Genomic DNA, 15,484 nt, shown 5'->3' with positions numbered 1-15,484 from the left:
AATTATTTGAGATAATAATATGAAAATTTTGAGTTTGAATATAATACTCTTCCCACCAACTTGTAACATGATCATTACTGTAGACCACAACATTAAAAATTTATTGACTATTGAATACCTGATTTGTGCACCAAGCTTGTAAACTCAGAGGGCACACAGGCTTCAAATTATATTCCTTGGCTTTATACTGAATTTAAATTCCATCTTCTCCTGATTTAGGAAATACAGAGAAAAGCATGTGGTTATCTATAATAGGATAAAGATGTCATTATATTCCATTTTATCTTCTATAGTTTGGAATATTTGTCTGATTTCTATCTCCTAGCCCAAGTAATCATATGCCAGAGTCCAAATTATTATGATGAAATATAGAATGAGTTTTATCATACTGGAAAAAACCGGTTAACTTGTATTGAATTTATATTAATTTATAGAGAATTAAAACTGGTACAATATTAAACCAGCTGTTTCTAACATTACTTTTTATTCATCTCTCTTTATACATTACTCATCTATTCTTATATGTTGTCTACTACAGTAGCCACCCCACTCCCTTATCCAGGGTTTCATTTTCTGTAGTTTCATTACCCATGGTCAGCCATGGTCTGAAAATATTAAATGGAAAATAACAGAAATAATTCATAAGTTTTAAATTGTACACCGTTCTGAGTAGCATAATGAAATCTCATACCGTCCCCCTCCATCCCACCCAAGACGTCTATCACCCCCTTTGTCCAGTGTATGCCACCCATAACTCATTTAGTAGCCATCTCAGTTATCAGATCTGCTGTTGCGATATTGCAGTGCCTATGTTCAAGTGACATTTACTTTACTTAATAGCCCCAAAGAGTAAGAATAATGATGCTGGTGATTCAGATATGCCAAAGAGAAACTGTAAAGTGCTGCTTTTAAGTGAAAAGGTAAAAATTCCAAGTTTAATAAAACAATTGTGTGCTGAGGTTACTAATATATAAACTAAGAACAAATCTTCTATCCATGAAATTCTGAAGGAGAGAAATTCATGCAGATTTTGCTGTTGCACCTTAAAGTGCAAAAAGTTATAGCCACAATGCGTGATAAGTACTTAGTTAAGATGGAAAAGGCACTATGTTTGTACAATAAGATACTTTGAGAGAGACCACATTCACATAACTTCTATATCAGTATATTAATTATAATTGTTCATTTTATTATTAGTTATTGTTCTTAATCTCTTACTATGCCTAATTTAAAAATTAAACTTTAGCATAGGTATGTATGTACAGGAAAAAAATTGTATATATAGATTTTGGTACTATCTGCAGTTTCAGGCATCTATCTACTGGGGGTTGTGGAACATATCTCCCAAGGATAAAGGGGGGCTACTGTACTTCCATTAGATCCCTTAGCATATGATAGAAATTAAAAACACTCTAACAGAAATAAAGAATACCTTTGATGGATTCATTAGCAGTGTGGGCACAGCTGAGAAAAGAATCTGTAAACTTGAGGACATGTGAATAGAAACTTCCAAAACTGAAAAACAAAGAGAAAAAAAAGATGGAAAATATGGAACATAATATCCAAACAACTGTGGGGCAATTTCAAAAATTGTAATATATACATAATGGGAGTACTAGAAGGAGAAGAAAGAGGGAAAGGAACAGAAGAAATATTTCAAACAATAGTGATTTACTTATAGAGAAAAAAGATAATTACATGTGACTTCTCCTCAGTAACCATGCAATAAGAAGAGAGTGGAGTGACATATTTATTGTGTTGACTTAAAAAAAAACCAACCTAGTATTCTGTACCCTGTGAAATTATTGTTCAGAAGTGAGGGAGAAATAAAGACTTTCTCAGACAAAGATTGACGGAATTGTTCAAGTGAATCTGCCTTGTGTGAAGCATTTTTAAAAGTTCTTCCGAGAAAAGAGAAATGACATAGCTTGGATCTGCGTAAAAAAGGAAGAGCACCAGAGTAGGAATCAGTGGTAAATCAGTAGGAATCAGAAGGTAAAAAATTTTTTAAGTTTTCTTATTCTTAATTAACCTAACAGATAATAGTTTGTTCAAAAAAGCAACAATATATTTAATGGTTATGCTTTATGGATAAGTAAAATGAATGGCAGTAATGATACAAGACAGAAGGGAGGAATTAGGTATACTTTGTTATTGTAAGGTTCTTGCACCATGAAGTGGTATAGTGTAATTGGAAAGTGGATTTAGATTAGTTGTAAATGTATACTGAAAGCTCTAGAGCAACCAGAAAATACGTTTAAAAAAATATATAGTTGATATGTTAAGAAAGGAGAGAAAATGGAATTATATAAAATGCTCAATCAAAATACAAAAGGCAGGAAAAAAGTTGAAGACAAAAATAAGAACAAAGATCAAGGACCAAGAAACAGAAAACAGTAAAAAAAAAAAAAAAAGTATGATAGATATTAATCCATTATATCACTTTAAACAGCAATGGTCTAAATACACCAATTAAAAAACAGATTTTCTGAGTAGATTTTCAAAAGACAAGACTCAACTGTGTGTTGTCTACAAAACTCACTTTATTTTTTTTCATTTTCAGTTTTATTAGGTAGAATTGTTACAATTTGACTGCACATATATGCTGTATTGCGTGTAAGTACATATACACAATATGCTGCACATTTTTTAAAATTTACATATGTGTACTGTTCATTGCAAAACCCACTTTAAATATAAAGACATGTATAGATTAAAAGTAAAGGGATGGAGAAAGATAACATCATGCTAACAGTAATCAAAAGAAAGCTGGAGTAGCTATATTGATTTCAAATAGCAACTTCAACACAAGGAAAATTATCAGGGATAAAGAAAGGTATTATATATGATAAAGGGATCAATTCTCCAAGAAGACATAACAATCCTTAATCTGCATGCATCTAACAAAAGAACATCACTATACATAAGGCAAAAACTGATTGAACGGCAAGGAAAAATAGATGAGTCCACTCTTATAGCTGGAGACTTCAACATCCTTCTAACAGTAATGAGCAGATCTGGCAAGCAGAAGCTCTATAAGGACAGAGTTGAACTCAACACTGTCAGTCAACTGGATCTAATTGACATATATAGAAAATTTCATACATTGGCAGCAGAATATACCTTCTTTTCAATCTCAAATGAAACGTTCCTCCTTTCACACTGCTGTCCAGGTGAACACAACCATATCTTTTATCAGCTAAAAATGCATATTTTATTAAATGTCTGCATCTGTATTTTAATCATGGAGCACAATCCATAGTGTTTTGGTTTCTGCTATAGTTCTAAAATCAAAACAAGCTCTCTAAAATAAGACTTCCTTAATTCCCCCCAAATTATAAGGTTAATTATAGTTTTAATGTCACTTCCTTCATTCCTTCAGTCAGCTATTAATGCTGTCTTTCTTTATTCCTTCATTCAGCTATTCAAAAACTGCTTTTAGCATCTACTTTATGGCTTATATTTTGCACAGCCTTCAATTAATTCTCTCACTGCCATTTTATTTTCCTTAGTCTGCCACCCAAGGAGAATAACTCCTGATAACCTCTAGGAAAGGGGAGAATCTTGTGCCTCATCCACTCCCATCTGTATATCTGATTTGTTTTTCTATCCATACCAACTTATCTTTGCATAGCATATTAAGGTTATATGAATATATTTATTTTCTGCAGTGTGGCAGAACGTGGTGAAGTAAAAATGAATGTAGGACAAAATCACTATTGCTGATTCTGAGAGGAAATATTAAAATACAATTTCCTGGGTGGCTTAAGTATCATAGTTCCACAAAATAACAAATTTGGGGGGAAAGTTATCAAAAAGACATAATCCATGCTCTTTAAATCTGTCACATCAGTGAAATGTTGTGAATATACATCTATGGTTCTTTCCCACATTTACAAAATGTAATTGTAGGTAGATGGTTGCCCTGGGAACTCTAAACCCACTTTTCTGACAGTTGTCACCTTGTTCCCAACCCAAGTTACTCTTTTTAATATAGTCCCAGATTTCATTATCAGATATTTATTCTGAGGGGAAGTTAAATCAGAAAAATGTAAGGTTCTCCTATAGATTTTCTTATCCATGTATTTGAAGCCAGAAGATTCTGCTTTTCCATACAATTGGTCATATCATATATATATATATATATATATATATATATATATATATATATATATATATATATATATATGCCTGATTAGATTATCTGTGAAATTGAATGTTAAACAGGGCTGATGTGACCTTGAATATTGCCCTTTTCCTTTCTTTCTTTTATTCCTTGTGATTTTTCCATATCTCACCCATCGAATTTTATTGTTCTAATTTCCCAGTATAGGATATGTGTCATAAAGGGTGAGTGAAATAGCTTTAGAGGAAAAAATAAAGGAAATGTCCAGAGTTAAAATAAGTGGAAGCATAAAGGGCACTAGCAACAAATAACCGCTTGCCATATTGAGACACTGTGGGAGATTCCCAGGATGCCCAGAGATGCTATGAAATTCACACTGCCTGACTTTATACCATTCTCTTAGGATTTACAGCAACTGCCAGAAGCCAACTGGGGTTTTTCTAGGCTATTCTCCACTTCCTCTTCCATATTCTTAATGTTCCCAAAAGTCATTGGAAGGGGTTAATGAAAAAGGATGTAGAATATTTTTCCTTTTAAACCTAAAGTGAAATAGTCATGTTTGAGGGACTTTTTAGCTTCTATGTGAAAATACAAAGACCTAAGTAATCCCTAAGGGCCTTTTGTTCCAATGATTATACAAACATTTTTAATTAAAATGTTACAATAGAAAGAATGATAAATTTAGTGAATGGAAGGTCATAAAATTGTTCAAGGCATGCAAATCAAAACAAACTAATGTACCAACTATATTGGCAAGAGATGCTTTGGGCTGAAAGAGATGGAAATTTCACCCAGGAAGATGTACAGAGGTGATAATGTTAGGTAGTGTTGGTGCAGCTGCCACCCAATGTCATTAAGGACCCAGATTCTTTCTCTTTTTGTGTTCCATCATCTTGGGTTTGTTGGCCTTTGGTCTTCATATTTTGACATCCTGATGGCAATGGAGTTTCTACAGTTTCATCGTGAAGTCCATGATCGATACAGGATGAAGGGAAATGGCTCTTACTGCCACATATGTCCCTTTTATCAGAAAAGCAAAATTTTCCTAGAAGGCCACAGGCATACAACCCCTCACTGCTTGAACACAGGTCATCTGGTCACTTCTAGCTTCATGAAGGTTGGTAAACTGATTCTGTGGTATTTTTATCCTTTACAGTGAGAAAAAAGAAAGAGATGGAGGCTTGGGATAGCTATTAGGCTAGACAACCAAGCATGTCTGCTACACAAACTAAGTTAATTGGGTTTTATGAATCCTTGTTTCATGTACCATTGTATGACTCTAGAAGATAAATTCGTGAAAATTGGTATTGTGGGAGAAAACTTCCTGCAGTTCTTTGTTGTGATAAACTCTTCTTTCTGTATATAAATCCTTGGGTTGGTTAACAGTGAAACAAGTTACCATGAATTAAAATGACTTATTTTACAAATGTCAGTCATTATACTAAAGATAAAAGTTAATTTAAATCCTGAGAAGAGATTTTGAGAAAATTATTGGAGTTGGTCCTCTTTTAACTTAAAAATCAGCTGCATAAGCTCTTGACCAAAATTTTCAAGTTAAAAATAACACTAACATCATTGTTTGAAAATAATATGGTAAATAGAGATTTGAGAAATTAAATGGATGTCATTGGAATCTGTAATCATTAGATTTCTAATGAGGGTGCCTCGAACAAACAATTAATCAAGCTTCAGTGGTTTGGATGAATCATGCCCATTCTTTGACTTTGTTACTTACAGAGCATTTTCTTTTTTAATTGCAGACTGAATATTTTCAAATGATGTTACTAGTAATTATTGATGAGTGAATTGCACAGGATTGTGAAATTTGGTTTCAGTTGAATAAGAAAAGTCAAACAATTGAGCAATTAAATTCATTCCAATCATCTGAGCTTCTAGAAAATTGGTTTGAAATGGCATTGAGGAATCTAATTGAATTTCTATATATTGTGTGCTAATATAACTATGGGCAATTAACTAATATTTGAAATTTGAGAAGAGTTTGAAGATTATCTCCAATCATCCAAGATGGTATGGTGGAAGTAAGTGAAGTTTAAATTAACTCCCTTACTTCCTCAGATAAAGAATTTTAGTTTAGAAGTGGTTAAATTACTTGATCAAAATAGTATGACTAGTTAGTTAAATCAAGAGCTAAAACCAAATTGGCTTAACGCTTGTGTCAATCCTCTAGTTTTATATTTCTCTTGAAAAATAATGGTCACATCAGTATTTTACTTGCTGCCTCAGGATACTGATAGGAATAAAATTTATGTGAAAACCAAGATTTGTAAATGATGTTAATGTATGAGAAATATGGGATTAAGGGGCTTTCATATACCTATTAATGTAGCCCAACAAAGAATCAGTAATCCATGTAGCTAGAAACAAACAAAATCTTGGACTTAAAAGAAAAAAGATAAGGCATCTATCTTATCAAAATCAGATAACAGAAAAATGCATCTCCATTGTATTCCTTTTATATTGTGTTCTCCTAGAAATCAATTTGAGGGGAGGACAATGAAAATATTTGCTGCAGCCAGGTGATTGAGTTCTCCTCTGGGGAATTGTAAAGGTAGTCAGAGAAAGAAAGGAGGTTTTCTGTTAACCCTATCTGTATTCTCTTCTATTTGCTGGGGTCAAAGTTTCCTTGCAAGGCTAAAAACAGTTTGTCGTTTTTCCCAGTAAGAGTGTTTTCTGTGTAATTCAATATTGGATAATAATAATAATAGCAAGCATTTAGTGCGCTCTCTTTTTTTGGTATCATGAACTGCACCTTGTGCTTTGAAGGCTTTTTCTTAATTGATTTTCACAAAAACCCTGTGAGATAGTGTAATATTCATTAGAACTAATCACAGATATTTCTTGTTCTTCTGGGCTGTGATAGGATTGCCCTTCTCTTCCCTCCTTGGAGTTAGGGATGATCGTAAATCTTGCTTTTAGCCAATGAAATGTAAGCGGAAGTGATGGGCGCCCTGTCTATGTGGAAGCTTTAAGAGCCAGTGTGCAATTCAACAGAGTCTTTCCTCTGCCATTACAGTTAACAATGTTCCAAAGAGTGGTACTCTCTTAACCTGTGTCTTAGAGTGAGAACCGCTGGGGCGCAGTTCCTAGCTGCCTTACAATGGAAATGTAAAGAGAGTGAAAGATAAAACTTTGTATTAAGCCATTAAGATTTTGAGGGTTGTTACTGCAGCATAGCCTGATCCATTCTGACTGATATAGGTAATAATTTTTACTACCTTCAATTTACAAAGGAGGAAAATAAGGGTAAGTTATTTATCCATGATGACACCACAACTTAAATAGAACTTAACTCGATTCAACCAAGCAATCTGACTCCATTGCTCATATCCTTAGCACCATTTTATATAGCTGTGGTAGTATACTTATTATAAAGAGGGAATGTCCACTAACATGATGTGGAGCCCTGTATTTAATTTCTAAGCATAGACAGGGGATTATTACTTTTAGTTCACTTAACTTTGACATATTTTTAGTATTTACGAATCATTTACACATGCATAATTAATCCAATAGGATATACCTGAATATTGTTGTCCTCAGGGAAAAAACAGTATGAAGAGGTCATCAAAGCATATATCCAGGGATCCTTTGCAAACATCCCTGTGTTAGTCAGTTTGGGCTGCCATAGCAAAATACCACAGATTGTGTGAGTAAACAACAGAAATTTGTTTTCTCATGACTCTGGAATCTGGGAAGTCCAAGATCAAGGTGCCAGCCCATTTGGTTCCTGGTGAGGACTCTTTTCCTAGCTTGTACACAGCTGCCATCTCATTGTGTCCTCAAATAGCAAAGAAAGACAGTGTGTGTCTCTTCCTCTTCTTATAGTAACACTTGACCTATCAGGTTAGGACCCCACCCTTATGACCTCATTTAGCCTTTATCACCTCCTCAAAAGCCCTGTCTCCAGGTATAGACACATCGGAGGTTAGGGCTTCAGCATATGAATTTTGGATAGACACAAACATTTGGTCTGTAACAATCCCCTAGGAGCCCTGAACAATTTAAGAAAGCTTTACTAATAAAGACTCACTTCCATTTATTTCCAAGTGTTTTCTGTCTCTATATATGGGACTAAAAAGAAAGTCCAATGAAAAGTGTATCATCCTTTCATTTATTCACTTATTTAACACCTATTTATTGAGCGTCTATTATATGCCATATTATTCTAGGCACTGAGGTACAGCACTGAACAAAGCAAATTTCTTTGCTTCGTGAAATTTATGTTTTAATAGGTATATATCATATGTCACATTATGCCAGAGTAATATATTACATTAATAAAAAATAAAGCAGATTAAAAGTATAGAGAATGATAGAAGCCAGAAAAAAAGTACTATTGCTGCTTTTCAATGGTAGTCAAATAAATTCTCTCAAATGAGGTGACTTTTATGCAAAGACCTAACAGTTATAGCTTTAACAGCTTCAAATATTGAAACTGAAAATATAATGAGAAAGCTATTCTCGGATTCCTTCACTTTACAGAAGGATAAACTGGGATCTAAAATAGGGGTTGGCAAACATTTTTCTCAAGAGCCCAGTTATAAATATTTTTTATTTTGCATGCTAGACAGTCTCTGTCATAACAACTCAACTATACTGTTGTAGCACAAAACAGCCATAAATAATAAATAAACAAAGAATATGGATGTGTTCTAATAAAACTTTATTTACAAAAACAGGCAAGGGGTAAGATTTGTCCCTCAGGCTATAGTTTGCCTATTCCTAATCTAGAACAATGAAATGACTTTCCCAGGTCACACGTTTCGTGGTTGATGACAGCAGAGAGGACAAATATGTTTCTTCTGTCACTGAAAACAACAAAGACATCTTTAGAGCAGGTTGTCACAAAGACAGAGTTAAATAAATAATAATATGTCATGGGTGAAAAAAAAATTATCCATTTAACTTCTGGCACCTGCATTTATTTTAGGGAGGGAACTGTCTTTGTTTAGGAAAACATATTGGTAAGCTACTTGTGAGAGAAGGTGACACCCTGAGGGCTGAGTTTAGCAGGAGGCAATGAAATAAAAAGGGTGACTCAGTGGCTCTGCACTAGAAAGGAACCAAAATTAGAAGAAAAGGGAAGGTAGAGAAAAGGAAAGAGGGAAAAGCCAATCGACAGAACATAGTGGTAGAAGAAGGCATTTGAAGAAAAATATGTTTGATCAATTTTTAATCAGCTGCATTGTGGCAATGCAAACCGTCTATTGTCCTCAAAAATTAAGAATACTCTAATGCACAATTCAAAGGCCTTTTATGAATGGGCTTTTGAATATGCCTGTGTGGGAGTAGGAGGAAGAAAGTTAGGAAGCTGAGTTTTGTCTGGGCCAATTCTTTTTGTGTGTGTGGCATTTAATTAAATCCCAACCTTCGATAGCTCAACCGTCTGTTTTCTCTATTCCTGTAGTTAAACACCACCAGGGAAGGTCCCGTTCCAGGGCATATTGGTCCAGTAATAAGTTTAAAACTTCCAACCTCAGAAGGGCCCTCGACAGTGCCCACACACTCTTTGCAACAGCTATTTCAAACGTTATCCACTCTATTCAAAGCATCAAGCTTTCCCCTCCTCCTCTCCACTTACATGATAGCCTGGCATTTTAGATAAAAAGAGAAAGCATCAGATGGTAACTCCCTTACCTTCCCACCCCACCTAACGTACTAATCACGGCACCTCTAACTTTGGAGTAGCCTCCTTCCCTTCTGTGAAAAGAGAGGGAGGGCTGCCTCTCCTCCTGCATAAGGTGAGACTTCTGCCTCGCGGACTGAACACTGTCAGCCCTTGTCACTCGCATACTCCAACGTCTTCATGAAACTGAATCCTTCACGTCGGTGCTTTACACTTACTTACGTGCCTCTGCTCTACATGCCACTGCCTTCTCCTGCCCGCTTTTCCTTCTCTCCTTCACCGCTTAGCTTCTTGAAAGAGTAGTTGGCGAAACTGTCCTCATTTCCTTATTCCCCCCCCCCCCACTTCTCAATCAACTTTTCCCAGTACCATAATCTCACTAAATGCAAGGAGAAATTTACATTTTTACCTTGTTCAAGATTTCCACAGAGCTTGACATTGTTGACCACTCCCTTCTTGAAAAACTAATCCTTTGGCTTATAAGTCATTACCCTCCCTTTTTCCCTCTCTGCTCTAACTTCTCACTAACTGCCTTATGTGCAGTTTCATGCTCTTCCGCTTCCTAGACACCCAGTGTTGAAGTTCCTCAAAGCTAAAACTGAGGTTCTCTTTTCTTTCTGCTCTCTGTTCTGCTATTAAGTGATCTTATTCTCATGCAAGGTTTCAGTTAGCACCCATAATCTGGTGACTCCATTTTATTTCTACAAATGAAACTCTCCTTGGAACTCTAGACCATAATTGCTAACAACTATTTGACATTTCTTTATAGATGCTTCAAACCCATGTCAAAAATCAAATTTATGATCTCCCTACTTAGTCCTCTTACTGAAGAGTGAATGGCATCACCATCCAACTGCTTATAAAAGACAGAAACTTAGTAATGCGTGACTCTTCCTTCAATTTCCCTCATATCCAGTTAATCACAAAGCTGTCAATTCTACCTCCTAAATATATGTAAAATGTCTCATGTCTTTCCACATCTCCTGCCACCACTCTTGCCTAAGTAAGCTATCTCCAACTCTCAAATGGGCTAATGCAATAGCCTACTTTAACACTTGGCCTCTCCACTCACTCCTACTCCAAACTGCGGTAACCAAGGTACTGGTTTGAAATGCAGACGTGGTTAGATCATACCTCCATTACATCAGTGGCTTGTCATTGTTGTTTGAACAATGACTGCAATCCATAACATAGCCTACCATTTCTTACATGTCATTGCTATTTCTTCCAATGTCATTTCACACCACAATCCATCCTAATTTGTGTACTTCAGCCGTGATGACCTTCCTTTATGATTTCCTTTCCACCATAGGGCCTTTCCATTAAGAACTCTCCATTTGCATCAGATGGTAACTCCCTTATATTCCCACCCCACCTAGCATACTAATCAAGGAACCTCTAACTTTGGGGTATCAACTTTTCCTTCCGTGAAAAGAGGAGGCTGCCTCTCCTCATATATAAGGTAAATCCTTCCACCTCATGAACTGTACATTTTCTATTATCCTTTAACACTCCTATATTCTAGACTCTCTCAGGGAACTGAATCCTTTACATTAGGGCTTAAGTCATTACTATCAAATGAAACATGGAGTTTTTTTTACCCTCTCCTTTAGCTTAGTTAACTCCTATAATTGTTTTGGATCACATTTTTTTAATTCTTAAATATATATTTTTATTGAAGTATAGTCAGTTTACAATGTTGTGTCAATTTCTGGTGTACAGCATAATGCTTCAGTCATGAATGAACATACATATGTTCGTTTTCATATTTGTTTCCACTGTAGGTTACTACAAGATAGTGAATATAATTCCCTGTGCTATACAGTATGAACTTGTTGTATATCGGATTTTGTGAGAATCCTGCTGTGTTTTGAAGTGAGAGACACTCTACTGGAGTTTGGTAAGTGTTCTGTGTGATTCAGTGGGTTTGTAGATGTAATTCTTGTTGTATTTGTGGGAGAGAGCGAGCTGTGAGCCTCTCTACTCCGCCATGTTGGCACTTCCTCCCTTGGATCACATTTTAATGGCTTCTTTTTTTTCTTTCAGGAGACTAGATAAAATACATGATTTTGTAAACATTCTCTTCTCCATCATAGCACTTATCCATTGTAATGCCCTAGTCACTTATATGATTATTTAACAGATGTTTTCTCTCAAGGTAGCCTAATGTTTTCCCTAAAACCAGCCCAGTGCCTCACATATAACATGGCCTAACAAATAATGGGCCCTCAGTAAATATTTGGTAAATGAATCAGTGATGCTCTGCAGAGCATACTGGATAGTAAAACACTATACAGTGCATTGCTTCAAAATAGATAGGAGAGTAAACTCAGAGGTGATCATGAGTATGACCTCTCTGAGACTATGCGGACATTTAGAAAATGGAATTGAACTTTCTACAAGCCATGAAATTGAGAGGTAAACAGACTTCTCTAGGCTATGGCTGACATCTGGATTGCAGTTAATTTCTCCAGCATGTGAAATGTGTAGTTTAAATTAGGAATCAAGAAGTGCTGACCCCATTTTTAACTTGGTAATGTTACATGGGACCACTATTGGGGAACAAAGTGAGATTTGGCCTGATCTCCACAGTTGTAAAACAAGGACTTCTGCCAAATGACTCAACAATTTTGTGAATTTTTAATAGCGTTCACCCCATTCTGATATTGGATAAGGGTGGCTTCAGTAAGATTTTTGAAGTTTATCTCATAAAAAAATAAAGAGTTAATTAGTATGTATCATCAAGTAAGGCTCAAATCCAGTTTTCACTGGTGTTATCTCACAGAGGGACGTCACACCTGCTACATTAAGAGCCAGCCGTGCTGAGCGTAGCCTACTTAAACAGGTCTTAATACCCTTTTTTGGCTGGGAAACATTATTGCACTCATGGAACATGTCATATTTTGCATATTTTATGCCTTGGGTTTTATAAGCATTAGATAAAACTATGATTCACAGGTATTAATCCAAGTCCCTCAGCAGTTCTCTGGCAGGCACCCGTTGCTCCATGACTTAGTTCCCCCAATTAATCATCTTCTTTTTTGACTCAAATTGCTCACAGCTGTGATCGAACATTGGCACCGCTCCTAAGAAGGAGGGGCATACAAGAGCTGTTATTGGGCAAATAATAGAAGCTGTCACACAACCTGTGTTTAGTTACAAAAAGTTTGCAAACTTAGAAAATGCTGGCTGTTGGGCAAGTGAAAGAGCCTCATTGGAAAGGGAGCCCCATTATTTAGATTTGTATAGCATTCTTGCCCAAGCCTGTGGTGTTGGAAATCATACCACTTGAGCTGTAAATCATTTTTAGAAGGTGTGTAAATACCTCATGAATGACTCTTTGAGGGAAAATTCTAAGAAAAAACGGAAAGGATTTGACCAATGGAAAAAAATTATTATAATTAATGTACCAAAGACCTTTGAAACAATGTAGGTGTATTTGTCTATCTTGTTTTTTGATAATTAATCTTTAGAAACTAAGGTAAAAGTTGTCCTCCCTCTTTCTGCTAACTTTATTTTCTCTGTATGAAGGAAAATACCAAGTAGAATAATCTGTCAACATACCAGATTCAAGAAAACTTAGAGCTATTCCTAAATTGCATTTTATTTTAAACTTGATAATGTAAGAAGTTTACAAACATTTTAGATCTCTTTTTGCACCTCAGATTGACTTATTTCCCTTGTTCATGTAGCTAGTAGTGGCAAATCTAAGGTTTAAGCTCAAGTCAATGGACTCTAAAGCTCAAGCTTTTAATCAGCCTCTCAGTCATCCTCTTATTTTGTTTTATATATTTACAGGGCTTAAATATTATTTCAACAAAAAGAAAACAGAATTCATCAGAAAGGGTACAAATATTGATGAGAATAAGATGTCTCCTCATGCTACAAAAGGCCAGATACTTATGAAGTTATTCACTTGCTAAAGGAGAACTTCATACAACTCCAGAGTGATTTTTCAGAGCTTTAAATTTCATAATTGTTATTTTACATCAGACGCCCATTAGTTTTCCCATTAATGTATCCAGTAAGAGGATACAAGTCCTGTATTTGCAAGGGTGTGGAGAAGCTGGCATTCTCACCCAGATCTGGAGAGTGTTCCAATATTCTTGATAGACATTTAAAAATTAAGCTAATGCTGTCTTACTATGTACACAATTGGCTTTTTTCATTCAGAAATATTTTGTAGAATCCATTGTGCAAATTCTTGAGTCCAATATAATCCCCCAGATTACGTCAGTTTTATAATTGTTCAGAGCTTGGTGGTTAATACACACCAGCATATTTTGGTTTCTTTTTCACTCAGAGAAGCTTCCACATTGACTAAGGCTGGTGCTGGTGCTGGTGCAGGAGTCTACTCAGAGCAGAGTGGTTTTATTTGTGTCACTGGAAAAACTGACTTGGGAAATTTTCAGTGGATTTCTGAACTTATTCCCCCAAGAGCTAGAAACTTAAATACAGGGGCTAATGTTATTCAGTCTGTCTTAAGGTACTGATCCAGATCACATGCTCTTTTTGGAGTTCGTTTTCTGAACTATAGGGCAGGGGGCCGCTAAATACCCAGAAAAAAAATCTCTAGCAAAAAAATAGTAAGAAAAATGGATATAATGTATATTTTTTAATATTTATTAATGTATGAATGAGTCAGCAAGGAAGTAAGGGAGATCCTCAGAGGTCAAAAATAAAATAAAATAATGACTCTAGAGATATAAGGAAGCTCTCAAACCAGTGCTTGCCCCAGAACTTCAGCCATATGGGCAGCAGGAGGTTAAGCTGAGGGTCCATGAAACGTGTGGAATCAGATTGGATGTTGTTGAATGTATCTAGGGCCCCCAGGGTTATACCCTCAGCAAAAAGATTCCTAAATTATGCCTCACAAAAGGACACAGTGAGGAAGCCTTCCTATCTCTAAATCTTGGGTCTGGATAGAGGGGGGGAAATAAATACCCTGAGCTGTGTTTGGGGCCCTAGTTTATATTTTCTTAGTTGTCCAAAAATTCTTAAGCCAAGGAATAATATTAATGTTGTCTTGGGTGATAATGCTTACAGGTGCCTGGCAGAAAATAATAAATAAGAATCCTTCTCAGAAGGACACTACTTCTACTCAGTTCTCAAAGTATTCCCATAGAAAAAGTTCATACAGATAACGAGCTTACAAAAAGACATCACAAAACCCAAAAGAAAGTAAGACATCATGAAGAAAAGTCAGGAGAAATAACCAACAGCAGGGACCCAAAAGCAGAAGTACATGGAAATACACAAACGCTTTCTCAAGTTTACTGCTGTCCCATTAATTAAACAAGTGACACAGCCCAGCCTGGAGTCATTGTGGATAGGTACTCCCGAAAGTGCTCAATTCCATCAGTAATCGAGGGAAGAGACATTACCGACAGCATAAGCTTTTTTATGTTTTTAATTTTTTATCAAATTGATCATAAGTATAAAAACTTATCATTAATGCACATACTTTAGAATCAAGCAGCTATATGGTATTTTTAAAGAAACCCTCTACTCTTATCATTATCCCATTTTCCCCTCCTAGAAACAACAGTCAACTCTTTTTAGATGATTCTTTCAGTATTTAAAAATATTTTTACTTATTTATTTCTTCCATTTTAAGCTATGGCACTCTTTCAAGCCTGGTATCCACTGCACACATGAATACTTCCTGTTCTCTCCCCCACTTTCCAAGATAAAATGTTTCAATTTTCTTT

This window comes from Camelus bactrianus, chromosome X, assembly GCF_048773025.1.
Source record: "Camelus bactrianus isolate YW-2024 breed Bactrian camel chromosome X, ASM4877302v1, whole genome shotgun sequence".
Taxonomy (NCBI): Eukaryota; Metazoa; Chordata; class Mammalia; order Artiodactyla; family Camelidae; genus Camelus; species Camelus bactrianus.
The sequence above is the reverse complement of the archived record's forward strand: the minus strand, read 5'-3'. Positions refer to the sequence as shown.